The following is a 17,890-nucleotide window of genomic DNA, read 5'->3' on the forward strand; positions in this document are numbered from 1 at the left end:
ACTGAAGGGGTAGGAGATTTTTTTCCCCCCATGGGTAAGTTCTTCTCTCTCAAGTTGAATGCCAGTGTAACAGAGGAAAGAGTGGTGCTATTCCCCATCCTTATGCCTGCTGGAAAATTTCTCATTCGTTACATAATGATTGGACTTCTTCCATTCCCATCCTGAAACATGTACACTCCTTTTGTTCGTTTTCGTTTTCCATTGGACATTGTGATGAATGGTTGCTGGTCTCCTTGAAGGTATAAGCTGTCTGTACATATCTCTGAAAGTCCCTGTGATTATCACTACTATGAAAGCAGGGCCTGTCCCTTACTACTTGTATATGTTGTTTGTCCAGTGTCTGTTGGTTGCACAGCTGCAGATTCAAAAATGGATTGGAAGTATCTGGAAAATCTTACACCTTTAATGACTCTGTATAGACTACTTCCATTTATTTATTTTTTCATCAAAGTATTATATAACAATTATTTGCCTCATATATTGTATTGTATTGTAAGCTATTAAAAGGCTGTCTTAGTTTGGATTTTATTGCTGTGAAGAGACACCATGACCAAGGCAACTCTTATAAAACATTTCATTGGAGCTGGCTTACAGTTTTAGAGGATTAGCCCATTATTATCATGGTGGGAAGCATGGCAATATCCAGGCAGACATGATGCTGGAGAAGGAGCTGAGAGTTTTACATTTTGATCCAAAGGTAGCAGGAGAATGTTTCACTTGGCATAGCTTAAGCTTATATGAGATCTCAAAGCCTGTCTCTACAATGATACACTTCCTCCAACAAGACCACAACACCTAATAGTGTCATTTCCATGGGTCAAGCATTCAAAAACATAATTCTATGGGGAGAGTTTCTATTTAAAGCACCAGATATGTTATTTAAAGAATCTAGGGTGAGATACCAGCAAGAGTGGTTCCACTTTAATTCCAGCATTAAAGAAATAAAAGCTGGTGGATCTCTGCAACTTGGAGGCCAACTTGTTGTACTGTAGCCTCCCCCAGCCTTGAGCAGGCTGGCTCAGACTTGTTCTGCCACTGTCAGCTAGACCACCTAGGGTAGAGTCTTCTGACCTAGATAGGTCTATTGTTCTGCTACCTCTGCGGGTTTTCTCCAAGATTCCACTACCCGCAGAGAGACTGAACCTGTCTTCCTGAGGTGATCCTGAATAAGGAACAGCCTTGCTACAGAGTGATGAGAGCCTGGCGACAAAGTAAGAGAGCTTGGCATGGTGGGGGATGGCCCTCCCCCTTTATAAGCTCAGACTCTTAAGTAAACTTTGGGCCTTGATCTGTATCTTTGTCTTGGTTTCAAATTTCTCTCACCATCTTTTTCCATACAGCCCCAGCCTCCCTTTCAGGAACCCGGTTCATGTAGCTGTGAGCAGCTACAATGTACATATGGAGTTACCAGCCAGTCACTCTACACAGTGAAAGCCTATCTCAATAAATATATATTAATAAATAAAATTGAGGGTGGTACATATATGTTACATGTAATTAGCATGTAACATGTTAATAATTAGCACACATGAATAACATACATACAATTAACATTAGGTGATATGTATGCTGTTAGAGACACCCCACATTAAGCTCAAGATGCCCCTAATGACACTGCATTTTTTCTTCTATTCCTTTAGAAAAGGAGAAGAAAACTAAACAGAGTTCTTAAAAGATGAAATACAAATGAGTGAGAAATAGTTTTAAATTCTTCAATTCTAGAACACTCTCTACCAGAGACCCTGTAGCACAGATGTGGATCTACCCAAATCTCACAGTTGCTTGCTAGGAGCATCGACCTCCTCTTGGTCCATCTCCCTTTCTCTGGGACTCTTCAGATCACCATAGAGAATGTACTGGAATTGTAAGTGAGCAGAGTTTCAGAGCCCCGCCAACTGTTTGAATTGGAGCCTCCAGTTGCTTTCTCTATCTTGCCTTGAGACTCAAGCTTAAGTGTGATGGAATCCCAACATGGATGGGGGAGTAAAACTGAAGCTCCTCCCCTAGTTAAGGAGTGATTGGTTACTGACAGCTGCTGGGAGAAGAACGGTCTGTTTTCTTTAAGAGTGTGGCCTCTGATGGTTGACCATGAGGTACTAAAGGCCACACATTCCAGATCAACACAAACAGCACTTCATGAGTTTTTCAAATACAAGACACAGTGTTAGGTAGCTAGAGTGTTAGGTAGCTAGAGAAGAAGGAGTAGATCGGAAAGACATGATGGGGGAGGGGAATATAATCCAAATACATTGTATGAAATTCACAAAGAACTGATTTGTAAAATATTACACACCCTGAGCCACCAAAGAAATGTAAATTAAAATTTGATATTTTTTTCATCTTAACCCAGTCAAAATAGTTAAGATAAAAAGATGATAAATATTGCACTGATGTGGGGAAAGTATCTCCTTATATGATAAATATCTCATAACCTAGCTATACACTCATCCATTTTTCATTGCTGTTCTAGTCACAATAGTGAAGAAATGGAGATAGCCTCGATGAGCATCAAGGGATGAGTGGACAATAATAACATTTACATGCACACAATGGAATATTTTTAAGCTGTTAAGAAAATGTAAGTTCACAGATAATAGAACTGGAAATAGCCATTCTGACTGATGTAGCAGAGACTCGAAAGACAAATGTCACATGTTCTCTTTTACTTGTGGTTGTTAAATTTGAATCTTATATGTATGTCTCATTTGGAATGTTCATATATATTTGACTTTACACTTCCAATAAAATAGTTAAATCTGTTACCAACCACTCTACTCTGTCTCCAAGCCTTCCCCACTGTCAATCCTACAATGAAAATGATCTAGAAGTCAGCAAGTTCCCTTGTGTTCTCCTGTCAGTGACTGTAAGAAATACTTTGTCATTTGATTCATTCCCCATTTGCATTTATACTATTTACATGAAACTGCCTTGTCCTGTTTTCAGTTGACTTTTCTTTTAGAGTTTGATCGGAGTTTTACTCTGGGTTTCAAAACAGCTTTCCTGCTGTTGAACTATGACCATAATTTTATGCTAAATTAGCTAATAACTATAGCTAATATTATACTAATATTCTTGCTAAATATTTAATATTTTAAATTTTAAACCACCTTACTATCTTTGAACATCATGTACTGTAGAAAACCGATGACTTGAGGTATGTAACACAATACCATATCTCATCATTTAAAAAATTCTACACTCATGGTAAAGTGTAGTCAACACATTTATATGAATTTTGGATAATTGTATTTGTATATATGTATATCAAAAAATAATTTATCTAAGACTCTCATTAGATATATTACCACAATTTTTTCAGCAAGAACACTCAAGATCTACTCTTTTAGATGTTTTGTAAGTTCTAATTATAGTAATCATTCTATACAATAGGTCTCATGGCTTACTATTCCACTGAATTGAAATTTTGTAACAATTTACTAAAATCCCCTCATTTCCTGATAGGCTCACCTTTTCCTATGACCACAGCAGTGTGACTACCTAATATATAATTCACAAGAAATGAAGGTTAAAGAGATGGCTTAGCAGTTAAAAGCACTTGCTGCTCTTCCATAGGATCCAAGTTTGGTTTGCATCAGCCAGTTCTGTATGGTGATAAAAGTTTGTTATACCACATCCAAGAAATCTTGCATTTTACTTCATCATTTAGCTCTATATTATACACCTTATTTATTATTCATGAATTATTCCAATACTACATAATTATAAGTCATCAATTTGTTATAATGAAGTGTACCTGATTTCATGATAAAAATTAAATTCTCAGCAACTCTAGAACTGTCATAGATATTTAAATTGTTCATGATGTAGATTTTGACCATTCTTACATGAAAATTACATATTTATAAAACTCATATTGTAGGAAAAAAAACAAGTTTTATCTCAACCCAAATTACAAATTACCAACTCTTTCAAACTTTTAAAAAGACATGCCAGCATGCCTTTAATCCCAGCACTTGGGAGGCAGAGGCAGGTGGGTTTCTGAGTTCGAGGCCAGCCTGGTCTACAGAGTGACTTCCAGGACAGCCTGGGCTACACAGAGAAACCCTGTCTTGAAAAAAAAAAAAAAGACATTCCATCTTGCTACAATAATACACATAGAAATGGCTCCAGGCTGTAATTGTGTATTACTTTTTTTCTGATTAACTGATCAAGATATTTAGAATAAATTTTTATGAAATAATTTGTTTTCATTTTTTATCCTACTCTTTTTGGTATTTTTGGGTAAATTCCTTATATAGAATACATGTGTATTATCTTTAAGAAAAATTAACAATGCACTTTATAAACATCCACATAAAGTATATGAACTTGCGAAATAATTTATTAAAAGCTGCTCCAAACTGTATAGCCAGCCTTCCCATAAGCAATTGATAAAATTTAAAGATTTGCTTTACAAATGACAAATTAAAAAGCCATTGAGAAATGCCTACTATGTGGTTTTCATGACAATTAGGCTGAAGCAATGTAATTGTATTATAAATTAAGTAATTGCCTTAGCGCTTAATAAAGTATTTCTGAATGTACTAACACTAATACAAGTATTTTAACATTTTTTCTAAGCAGAGCATCCATATTGGTTAATAGTATCCAACATTAATCACTGCCTAGCCTGATTATAATAAACACAAGTAACAAGACATGCTTTATAAGAACATGTAATAAAAAGGATGAGCTTTGTACAGTGAATGAGTTAGAGGAAGAGGTTCTAATTTGTTAACTATTTTGAATGTCTATATGCTTTCACTTTTAAATAAAAATGTTGCTGAATAGGTTACCCAATGTCCCCTTTATATTCTTATCTCAGGTATAGATAAAGGAGTTGAGAGTAGGAATCACTACTCTATAGAAAAGAGACATGAACTTGGGCAATGGTGGTGTATGTTGAGATACATACTAATGGCTGGACCATAGAACAAGAGAACTACACTGAGATGAGAGGAGCATGTCCCAAAGTCCTTTTCCCTTCCCTCTGAAGATCTTATTTAAAATATAGCATGTTTATATAAAATACTACCAGAGGAGGCAAGAATTAAACACAGAGCAACAGCTAAAAGAAAAATGCTTACCAAAGAGAAAGCAAACACATTCATTTCTTTTTCACCCCATCTAGTTTTTATTAGAACTAGAATCTCACACATCAAGTGATCCAGTTTATTGTGGCCACACATTGGCAATTGCAATGCCACAGTAGGTTCTGATACAGCATGGGAAATTCCTTTCAGCCCGATTGGTCACTAACAGGAGGTAGTGATGCCAATTTATGAGGAGAGTTTGTCTGGAGCCATCTAGAATAGGCTATGGCTAGCAGGAGTCCTTCATGGAGGTGGTCCACTGTCTTTGCATGGTCTGTGGTGGATGAGTATCAAGTAAGGTCCCAAAGAAAATTTATATCAGGATTGCTTCTTGAAGCTGATATCCATTTTCTGTCATTATTAAATTAATATAATAATCCCTGGGAATTAGCTGACCCTATTGGACAGATTTCTGCAGATCAACAAAGATATACCCTTGTAGTGACGCTATACAGTCAAATAGATGATTTCTTAATTCTTAATGAAGATCCTATAGCAGTTCCTAAAATTACACTAGTAATTATTATGTTCTTTATAATAGGACTGCTATTAAAGCCTCTCTCATATGAAACTGCAATTAGAACTCTGCAATCCTTCAAGTGTCAAGAGTTAATTGCTTTGGAAATAGAAATCAGGCATTTACAACTTTGATCATATACCAAGAGGTTTTTAAACAATTAACCAAAGGTCATAAAAGGGAACTAATGATTTATTGTGTGTGCAAAGACAGAAGATAAAATATTGACTGGGTTTATCTACACAAAATTTCAGTGCCAAATGAGATACAAAAAATATGATCTTTAAGTCCCCATGAACCCGTGAAGCCAGTGACAGAAAATTATTATTTAGCCAGATAATTAATCTTAAGGAATATACATGTAAAACATCTGTATTGTAAACTTCTTATACAATTTATGATTTGAGTTTTTATTTGAACTTTTGAAAAAAAAATGATACTTGGAAAAACCATGTGATCTATCCCCCTAGAAAAGGTACAAAAACTATGAATGATTACATCACATGACATAACATCAGAGTAGGAGGAGAACGCAAGATTAGAAGGAGAAGGAGAGAACAAGATTAGGAGGAGTAAGGAGAAAGACAGCAGAGTAGAGTAACTTAAAATTAAGTGAGTAATTTAGAAATTAAGAGAGAATATAGTCTGATAGATTTCTCCCATTTTACTTTCCCTTAAAAATAAAGAGGACCTTAGGACAGGAGCAGAAGAAGAGAACAATATGCAAAGAGCAGAGGGAAGGAGGAACAGAGAAGCTGCAAAGAAAGCAGAAAGAGCAGGTGGGCTTCTCCTTACAAGGGACAGAACAGGTCTTTTCTTAACAAGGCAGGCCTTAGTCTTACTAAAATGGGCAAAGTTTTTTTTCTTATAGACTTGGGTTTAATTAATTTAGCAATAAAAGGTAGAAGTTTTTTCTTTCTCTATGCAATAAAGATTGGAACTCATTTTTCATCCAGAATGAGAGAGTTCTTTCTGCACTGGTGCTTGGACTTCTGCTCCATATGCTTAGATAAGTATGTATGTGTGTGTGTAAGTATATAAGCTGATTAGATAAATTGCTGGGCTCAACAAATAAGTATGAATGTGTATTATGAAAGTATGTGCGTTTATGCATATTCGCATGTGTAAATATTTTCCTTATGCAAGCATGACTCTCTTCTGGCACAATAAACGTTTATTGCTCCCTAGCACCTGCCAAGCTAAAGGCAAGGCTTCTGGACAAAAGAGAAAGGAGCCCTAGCAATTAATCCTTTACTCAATCCTCTGCTGTTAAGAGATGTGTTAATTTGACCAGAGCCCTGTAGATTCTCACTTCACAGTAACTTAAAGTCAAGATAGGTAAACATTATTATTAATTTAAAAAGCAATTTCAATCCATCACAAGACCAAGTCTTGCCTCCACTGATGCTCAGCTACCATCAAGAAAGAACTAGAACTCCAGAGCTGGCCTTCGACAAGGTGTAGCACAGAAATCCACAGATGTCCACATAGCGCGCAGAGGACATAAGAACCAGGAGGATACCCTCTGTACCCCCAATTGTGTGGAACAAATAAAGCTGAACTACACATCCCATGAAGCTGATGGTCTTTGTGGAGGCCCTCAGGTCAGTTAGCATCCGAGGCACAATGCTTGTGGTGTAGCACATGTCCAGAAAGGAGAGGTTGGTGAGGAAGAAATACCTGGAGCTGTGGAAACATGGGTCTAAGGAGGACAGGAGAATGATGGTAATCTTCCCAATCATCGCTGGGGGCTACGTTTCCAGAAGAATAATGAAGGGAGTTCCAGCCAAGAACTGTCTGCAAACCCAAGTAGAATAAACTCCTCTGGGTGACCCTTATTGACTGTCGTTGTCTTCAGTCTGATTCGCCTGTAGTAAAGAAGTGTCAAGAAAGTTAGTGTTAGAGGCATAGCAAGGCCTCATGACTCATTGGTTATAACTATAGGAACCAGGGTTGCATTCCGAATCTGATGCTTAGGAGATAACACAGTCTGCCAAATAAGAGGACCTGGGTTTATCCTTAGCCCTCAGGTAAAGTCTGGTCACTTTCTGAAGCTTGCTGGCCAGCTAGTGTAGCAGAATGGGTGAGCTCTAGATTTAGTGGGAGACAGTCTTGAAACATACAGTGGAAAACAAATATAGAAAAATTGGACATATACTCTGTATTTTATAAACACAACACATCCAAAGCATAGAAACATGTATGCACACCTGCCCATACACATGCACACTCATTCATTCACACTAATAAAATAATCTGGCAACTGGTGATTTAACTTTTATTTATGATACTAAACTTTAAAGGAAGTTTCCAACTATCTGACAGTACATGTGACATAAATTTGAGGAACTAACTTTAATTGCAGTGCTGAAGGAATCATTGAAACATCATAGAAACATGTCCAGGAATCAGTCAGAGAAGTTGTTAGAAAGAACTCTGAGTATGGACGGTTGGCCTGTCAAGATCTATCTCCTGAGCTGAGTCATTCAGTCTTCTGTATGGGTAGTAAGTACATTTGTGATCTAAATGAATCTCCTCTATAGACTTGAGATTGAGCAAAGCAGTTTAAACACTGTTATCATGATTTCTTCATGTTGGTAAAGTTATCAACAGCCCCATATTTAGAAGCCAAATGAGTTTGCCTCAATAACAATGTTCCTTTCGCATTTATGTGCTTTTTAAAAATATCCATTTAGTGTAAGTTTGTCATTCAGTAGTTCCTGATAAATTATAGTTAACTCATCCGTCTTGTAGAAATATATCTTTATCAATTGAGATCAATGCTTTCTTTTAATACAAAAACTTTGGTCAACTATCAGGGACATTGTTTTTTTTTTGTTTGTTTGTTATTCATATTGATATTGTCAATATATTTTTCAACTCCAAGAATTTTTGTCAGCAGGTCTCTTGATTCAGACAAAGTGACATTCAAATATCAATATTTTTATATTTTCTAGATGTATTTCTTCCTTTACTTTGTAGCTAAAGTAAATGCAGATATAACAAAATCGTACAACAATGTAAAAAACAATGTAAAACAATGTAAAATAATTTAAATTACACATTTAAAATTTTTTTATTTTTATCAACTTATTGATTTTTTATTAGATATTTTCTTCATTTACATTTCAAATGCTACCCCCGAAGCTCCCTATACCCAACCCCGCCCTGCTCCCCAACCCACCCACTCCTACTTCTGGTCCTGGCATTCTCCTATACTGGGGCATATGATCATTGCAGTACCAAGGACCTGTCCTCCCATTGATGGCCAACTAGGCCATCTTCTGCTACATGTGCAGCTAGAGACATGAGCTCTGGGGGGTACTGGTTAGTTCATATTGTTGTTCCTCCTATAAGGTTGCAGACCCCTTTAGCTCCTTGGATACTTTCTCTAGCTCCTTCATTAGGGGACCTGTGTTCCATCCAATAGATGACTGTGAGCATCCACTTCTGTATTTGCCAGGCATTGGCATAGCCTCACAAGAGAGAGAGCTATGTCAGGGTCCTGTCAGCAAAATCTTTCTGACATATGCAATAGAGTTTGGGTGTGGTATATGGGATGGATTCTCGGGTGGGGCAGTCTCTGGATGGTCTTTCCTTCTGTCTCGGCTCTGAACTTTGTCTCTGTAACTCCTTCCATGGGTATTTTGTTCCCCATTCTAAGAAGGAATAAAGTATCCACACTTTGGTCTTCCTTCTTCTTGAGTTTCACGTGTGTTGTAAATTGTATTTTGGCTATTCTAAGTTTCTGGGATAATATCCCCTTATCACTTGAGTGCATATCTAGTGACTTCTTTTGTGATTAGGTTACCTCACTCAGGATGATATCCTCCAGATACATCCATTTGCCTAAGAATTTCATTAATTCATTGGGTGTTTTGTTTTGTTTTGTTTTTGTTTTTGTTTTTTGTTGGTTTTGGTTACACATTTGAAATTTATTGCAGAAAGTTGGGACTTAATAAATTATACTTATGAAAAATCTGTTCAGATGTTAGTCACATTTCATTTTCTAATCAATGGCTGATAATTTAATGGCAATAATAGAGTCAGTGAGTAGCCTTCAAAAATACAATGTTAATAAACTCAGCAGTTCTTGATGCCTCTGCCAACTCTTTCCAGACTCTTCCTTACTTTTGAAGCTCAATCGTTGCTGAAAGAGAAGCATTCTTCATCCGTACTATACTCACCAAAGAAAGCAAATTTGTTCTCAAAATTTCTCCCTTTGAAAATTGGGAACGGGGTAAATTCAAAACTGAACTTGTGGCTAATGTACTGAGGTCTCATCACTTCCTAGGTACATAATAGAATCTCTGTCTTCCACATCGGACATCAATCTGTTCTTCAGTAGTCTCCATACTATCCCTCGGGCTGAACCCCTCTATTGTCATGGCATAAGAAAGGTAGAAATATTTTATATCTCTGGGGATCATTAAAGTCTGGCATAGTCTGTGGCCTAAGTGGATGTTCAGTAGCCATTTGTCCTTAAGTGGATCAATGGATTAACATTCTTGGCAGCTTTACATACGCAAAAGTGCAAGAATCCATCTCAAAAACCTGGGAGTACTAAAGATTCCATGATTATAACTTAATGGATAGCTCTCAGCATGGAGAGGAGCCCCTGACTGACGGGATGGCATACATTAGAGGTGTTTCCTGAGAACAGTACAGGTACTGTGGCTTTTTAAGGATTTTGCTGGAAAGAGATGAATGAGGGTCAGTATTCATTATTATCATTATTATCTAAACTCAACATCAATTTATAGCTGGGTTAACTAGATCTTCTATGCAGCAACAAATAGACAATTCTGGCAAGAAATAAGGTGGGTATCTAAAAACATTTCAAGGATCTGTTGTCATACATAGACTTTACGTTTACCTAAGATCTATGAGGAGCATCAGACATCATACATGGTCTCTGCATAAAAGTCTTAAATGCTGTGACATTAGTCACCTGCTTATAATTAGACTACGCTGCCATTTCACCAAGCTTTCATTTACAGGAGAAAGTACAAATCCCATTTCCCTTGAACTTTAGCTACTTCCAACTTTTTTCTTTGTTCTTTTCTTTAAAGCTTTGCAACAAATGCATCCCCATATGCTTATATTAGTTAATGTAGTAATAAACATATTGGCTGTGCAAAATGTTGACACCCACTAATAAATGTTTTCATTTTTTCATTCTCTCTCTCTCTCTCTCTTTCTCTCTGTTTAACTTTAGATTCTTCCTTTGAGTACACAAGCAACAGCTGTCTAGCTGCCTGCACAAGACTGGATCTACTGCCTCTACAGAAATCTAGGTCAAAACACTTGGAATGCATGAATATCAAACAGAGTTTTCAAAACAGCAAATGAATACATCTTTAACTGGTGATATTTTCCTGGAGCATATGGCTGAAACTCAGGGGACTGAATGCTTTTTTTGAAGAATATGTTCCATCAAAAACTAAGGGACGGCAGGAGGCTCTTGCGACCTTCTGTTTTGCCTTATGAAATGATAATGCAAGCTCATGGATAGATGCAGCTTTTACCTCCGACAGCCTAAGGAAGTGCTTTCCCCCATGAACGAGTTTCTTTGTCTTTAGTAGGATTTATATTTGTACATAGTTATCAAGTCAATGGAACAAACACTTTTCTTCCTAGGGTAGAATTTGATTGGTTGAAAATGTAAAAGTACTGAACTGAAAAGCAGTAAGAAAATCTTAGGTTGGTATCTAAGCCAATAAGTTATGGCCACAGCTGCGGAATGCTGGTCCTAATCCTGTCTACATGTCAATATCAAGGGACTAGATGATCATCTACCACGGTGTAACAGAAATAAAAGCCTTGGGATGATTGGAGGTTTTTCACCTGCTTCAGAAATCCACCACCAATGATTCCAAAGTGTCTCGGACATGTTCTGTTACTGCCATGACTTCGTTGACCCCATGCCTAATGAAACCGCACAGCTGCAATGATTTCAAAGTCTTTTACTGGTTCTAAAGTCCCAGGTTTGCACGAGTTTATGAAGCCAGTTTATTCTGCATTGCATCATGCTTAGAATCACACAACTGGGAACAATAGGAGTGGACTCGTTGGATGGTTTTGAGTGGTTTGATATTCATTCTTTTCTTTAAAAGAAAAATTCTGAAGAGCATTTTCTACTTCGCATTCAAGAAAGCAAAGCAGAAGGAAGAAGGGAGGCCATGCCTCGGACTCCTGCTTCCAGCTCAGTCCAACAATCACTGGTTTCGGATACAAACACACACATCTAAGCTGAGTTATGGCAGACAGAGCCTACATTCCTGTTCCTGTCCAGCTAATGAATTTTATCAGACTGAGAATGTGTTAGTGGCAGCTTACCCTTTACTCCTGACTTTCTGTGTTTGGATGTTGTTTGAATAGAATTTGTGATTGTTCCAGGAACCCATCAATACAACATTTTGACAGGAACATGCAATCTTCTTCCTTGACTTCAATAATTCCTTGAACTTATATCTAGAAAAACAAACATTCACACAAAAGCAAATGCTCCCTCCTAACAGAGCCGTTCTCTTCTAGGGGTTTTCTCCTCAGAAGCCACCACTGTGACCAAGTGCAGAGTATCACACTCAGCATTCTGAATATGTGTTCCTACTGGTGTGTAGAGATATGCCCAGGATTTTCTATCACAGGAAAGTGGCTGAGTATAGTATATTCACAAATATATTTTCTTTTCAACTTACTAAATCTCCTATAACTCCATGAGCATATACACTGTGGACAGTTCTGTTTCTTTCTCAGAGAATTGAATGTAGGACCTTGTGCATGCTAAGCACGTGACCCACCAACTACTCTACCTATTAACCTCCAATTTTCCTTTGATTTTTTTGAGATTATAATATTATGACCTAATTCACCGTGCCCAAAACTTACCTTTACAATGTAACCATTCTTGCTCACTTTTTAACTCATAGTGGGGCACAGGCATCACTGCTGTCTTGATTAGACAAGGTGGTGGACCATTGTCCCCACCGATGGACCCGGAGCTGAGGGAGTTCTGGCATGTACGCCTAGCAAGGCCCAGGCAGCAGGCAGCTTGCTCCGTCCCAGTTCCCATCACCCTCGTGCTCGTCTCTGGGCTGTACCATGCCCACAAGGTAGAACGAGACCACGTGAGGCAGTGCTGACAGGCCAGCCTGCCCAACCCCACCCCCCACCCCCACCCCACGCCACATAGCCACTGACAGGAGAACTGCTGCAGACTGCCAGTGCTTGCTGACCACAAGGCCCTGCTGTTCCAAACTGAGAGGAAAGGCAGAAAATCCTCTTAGAGGCTAGGAAGAAAATCCTGGGTACTGCCTATCAACATGGATGCTAGGTTCATGGAAGGTAGGGAGCACCTGAAAGTCTATCACCAGGCTCTAATGGCTGGTCTCCGTGGGGCTGAGAAGTGCTCCACCAATATGACCAAGGTAAAATGAAATTACAGAAGTGGGAAGGAAAGACAGGGTAAGTCAGTAAGAAACTTTTGCAGGTTGATAAGAAAGTCCAGAGGAGGAGAAAGGAAGGAAGGAAGGAAAGCACTGCTAAGAAGTGAGCCAAGCAATGAAGGAAGAGAAAGACAAAGAAGATGAGGAAGATAGAGGTCTGGTAAGAAGAGAGAAAGATTAAACTCATAGAGAATCTAGGTGTACTGGCTATTTTTGTGTCAACTTGACACAGCTGGAGTTATCACAGAGAAAGGAGCTTCAGTTGAGGAAATGCCTCCATGAGATCCAACTGTAAGGCATTTTCTCAATTAGTGATCAAGGGGGAAAGGCCCCTTGTGGGTGGGACCATCCCTGGGCTGGTAGTCTTGGGTTCTATAAGAGAGTAGGCTGAGCAAGCCAGGGGAGGCAAGCCAGTAAAGAACATCCCTCCATGGCCTCTGCATTGGCTCCTGCTTTCTGACCTGCTTGAGTTCCAGTCCTGACTTCCTTTGGTGATGAACAGCAGTATGGAAGTGTAAGCCGAATAAACCCTTTCCTCCCCAACTTGCTTCTTGGTCATGATGTTTGTGCAGGAATAGAAACCCTGACTAAGACACTAGGCAAGGAAATTTCAAGGGTATGAAAGGGCAAAGCTTCAGCAGACTCAGGTGAGATGGATGGCAGTGGCAAATGGAGAGATTAAAAGTGAGGAGAGGTGGAAATAGAGATGAAGGGGATTAGAGAGAGGTAGAGATGGTAGAGGCAGGCAAGAGAAAGGGTTGCTATATAGAAATAGCAAGCATGATGGGAAGAAGGACAAAGCACAAGTGGTGAGACACAGCGACAGGATGACAAAGACAGAGACCAGTGTCAGATTCAGAGAAGTGAAGCAGAAGGATAAACCAGGGCAGAGGCAAACTATAGGGGAGGGTGGGTCACAGGATGAGGATATGATAATTAGATAACATGCAAAGGAAGCAAAGACAAGGAGGCGGAACAAAGGAGAGAGAGAGAGAGAGAGAGAGAGAGAGAGAGAGAGTACATTATATGAGATCTCCATTATAGTCAGGAAAACAGGAGCAAAGAGAGGTAAATAACAAAGATTAGAGCCTGGCAAGGTGTTTACAATGAGAGTGGCCACTACTCAAATCCTATCCATTGATCCCCTACCTGAAAGCCTATGTTCACATTAATTCACAGTGTGAAGAACCTGCTTCTTTAATACACAAGGGAACAGTCTGATGAAGAGCTTCACTCATGGCTTCCCTGTCCAGGATTCACCCATCACATCTTTGTCTAGCCTGTAGGTTATCATCACCAGAGGCTTCCTTGCAGAAGACTTGCTGGGGATTTCACACACTTTTGAGGTATTAACCAAGCAGCCTGGAGTTCAATACCCAATCTAAAAGCTGCTTACATAAAGAGAAAATCAGGAAAGAAATAAGTATGGTTATCAGGGACTTAGAGCCCTGCAGTGACAGTCCCTAGAAGTACCCAAAATACCAAGCAACCACCAGGAGAGAAATGACTGATCCTGTGGTGCCAATGATCCCATTGTACCTTGCATTTTTCAAACGATCTGAAATGTTTGAATGAACTGGCAGAGCTGAGAAGAAGGATGTACCCGAGAGCCCAGGGGACTCAGCCAAGAACATCACCAGATGTTGGGGATCAACACCCAAGGGTCCCTTTGCTTCCATTCTAACCGGTGCTGGTGCTGTTGGTTACACTGCTTCAAGTAATCTGGAGCAGAGGTGGAAGGTCCAACCTGGGAGGGGTTGTGTGTGCCCAGCTCGAACGAGGTGTTCTGTGGGAAAGCAGACATGAGCAGGGCAGCAGAGGTGGTGGTGCAGGGCAGAAGTGAGCAGCACTCTGGAGTCAGACCACACTAACTCAGTGTACAGCCTTAGGGCAACACACTTCATTGCACTGTACCTCAGTTTCCTGCCTGTAAAATAGGTACCAAATTATCAACCCTATTTATGAGCAATGCTTTACAGTGCTGAGCACATCCTCCAGTTCCAAAATACATGCATTGGCATTAACTGACATGAACAGAGGGGAGAGGCTAGTGAGCTATGCAGTAAGGTTGGGAGGTAACCACAACAATTGGCCACCACAGATGGGAGAGATCAGAGCATGAAAGACAGGGAAGAGATTTCCCTTGAAGGTTGAGAAATATTTATTGATGTTATTTCTTTATTTTTAGGCACTAGGATTTGTACCCAAGCTTGGCAAAGGATGGGCAAGTATTTTCATCCCATAGGCAACAGCTCCATCATGTTTTAGATAAGCACATGAGAGGAGTCTGACTGATCCTAGTTGGGGCAAACAAACCCATGTTTTGACCATACTTTTCCCTCTAGCCCCACTGTGATCAATTTAACCTCAGGCTGGCTGCATGACTGTAGTATACAAGGAAATCTGCTCTCAAGGAGAGCAGAGGAAACCAAGAAGCCTGGTGTAAGTCTCTGAGCCAGTGGCAAGAGTCTACCTGTGAAGATAGGAACCTCTGTTTGCAGTTCCCAAACAGCCCCAGCCTTCTCCCTAGCTTGGTGTGGGTCCATGGCCAGACAGGCCCCTGGAGGTAGCATGGAGGGAGCCTCCTGGCTGTAGGAAAATGGCAGACACACCCTTTTCCCTGAACACAAGCTGTAGGTTGGTAATGATGTTGAGTCTTAGTGTTGTTGGGCACAAGCTTCCCCTCTGACCTGACCTCAGTGACTTTACTTACTTAGAGGCCTATTGTGCAAAGAGTTGCCATAGAAGAAAGCAACTTAGGTGGCTCTCTACTGCTGGAGTGCTACCTTGGCCAGTAGGAAGGGGAGCTGTTTCTGCTGTTCCTCCCTGCTTCCAATACACCTGAGCCTAGCCTTCCTGGCTCACTGACTGCCTATAGCCTTCCATGACTAATAATGTCCTTCCTATTCCCTAGTGGCTACCTATGGCTCACATTCTAAGAGACCTCTAATAAGTACCTCCTCTTATAAGCACCTCCACAGTTTGGTCTTGGCTGCGTTGTACCCACCCCAGGAGAACTCACCTTACAAAGTCCATAATAGCTCATCTCTGTGGAACTGACAGTGTCAATGATGGCAGTTTCTGTTGCGTGAAATAATAAAAATCAAATCACCATGTTCCTGTTCATGAGCTGGCAACTCCCTGTTCGTGTGGTCTAGCTGGCCATGCACTGGTAGACAATGGCCGACCTGTTTCAATCTCTCCACTAAGCTCGCTAGGTTCCCTCTGGTGGGTCATTATCACACTGACCCCATACTTCAAATCCCCCAAGGCCTTTGTGGTGTTCCTGGCGCACACCCACACTTTGCTGTCCTACCTTTCTCTCTTGAATCTGGACGACTCGCCACGTGACGGAAAACACAACACAACCTTGGGTTTCTCTGTGTAGCCCTGGCTGTCCTGGAACTCACTCTGTACACCAGGCTGGCCTCGAACTCAGAAATTTGCCTGCTTCTGCCTCCCAAGTGCTGGGATTAAAGGCGAGTACCACCACGCCTGGCTCTAAAATCCTAATCTTGTAAACCATATTAAACCTATATCGTCTGGTGGCAAATCCTGACCAATCCACCGTTGAAACCAGGAGACACTCATAGCTACATCTTGTCCTCATGCTGTCCATGTCCAAAAGGAGCCTAACTCTCTCCTGCTTCCTCTTTTCCCCTGTCCAACCAACCAGGAAATCCTGCCAACTAGCCCAGGGATTGGCTCCTTTATTCATTAGGAGACTTGTTCACAAGAAATCCCCTGAGTATGAATCACTCGTTGTCCACAACACCTCCCAGGAGAGATGAATTAGCCTCAATATACAAATAGCACCAGGCCCATGCACACTGTTGCCTGTGCTGTTCTTAAGCTTCTGGGTTTCTGTGAACCTTGCCTCAGCTTTTCAAGAAGCTAGGACTCCAGGCAAGCCTACCAGTTCATTTTAAAGAAGAAAGTGTGGCCTAGAGAGCCCAGCTAAGTCACCGTGTTTGGTAATGCATTTGTATACTTGCTGTGTCATACTTAACTTCTGAAGCACTTCAGACAATGAGAACATGCCAAGGAGCAAGGAGCAGAGCCCCTGGAGCTTCCTTTTGACTGAGGAAGAAGGAGGAGGTGACCTGTCGGTTATGGGAAGAGGAATGGAGAGCCATCAAGGTCCCTCAGAGGGGGCTGCGGAGGCCCAACATTGGTGTCAGTTTGTGAAGATCATGCAGAAAGATGTCAGAAGGCTGAGGGGGCAGCACTTCATGTTGAGAACTGTAGGTCCTAGAGGCAAGAAGTAGATGGAGGTGTCTCGGGCATCAAGAGGAGACCCTGAGGGAAAGAGGAGGTTGGCCCGCAATGAAGCTTTGCATTTTGTTTTTTGTCTACTCTTAAGATTGAGGAATGGCTTCCCTATCGGGCCAGAGCCCAAGCAGTAGAATCGATTACACTTTTTATTTACTTAAAAGGTCTTCCATGTCTGCTGTAGCGTTGCATTTTTACTATATAAACCAATGTCATCTCACCCTCTTTCAGTAAAGGCTGCTACAGACATGAAGGCCTTTGTGTATATTTCTTTGCACAGGAATGATAGAATTCCAAACATGTTAATTGATCACAGACACCAGCAGCTGGTGTGTCCTGGAGCAGGTATACAAATGAACAAGTGCACACCAGGGAGGCACACACTGGGCAGGTGCATATGAGAAAGGCTCAGTGAACCATGGGTACAGCAATTGGCCAGTGCTAAAGGTCCTCTGCTAACACTTTACAGTGCTACTGACTAAGGGCACAGGATGTGGCCAACATTCCTCAAACACTACAGAGTACCTGTCAGTTAAAGCAGCTACTGGAAAGCCCTCGCA

General features: G+C 40.4%; 1 pseudogene; it reads right to left on the bottom strand.

The window, feature by feature from the left end:
* Window positions 1–4,767: 4,767 nt before the first annotated feature.
* On the bottom strand, window positions 4,768–9,782 carry LOC110288477 (olfactory receptor 2B11-like; annotated as a pseudogene).
* Window positions 9,783–17,890: the final 8,108 nt, after the last annotated feature.

The sequence above is a fragment of the Mus caroli genome, unplaced genomic scaffold (genome assembly GCF_978045245.1).
Source record: "Mus caroli unplaced genomic scaffold, Mus_caroli_1 scaffold_9, whole genome shotgun sequence".
NCBI lineage: Eukaryota > Metazoa > Chordata > Mammalia > Rodentia > Muridae > Mus > Mus caroli.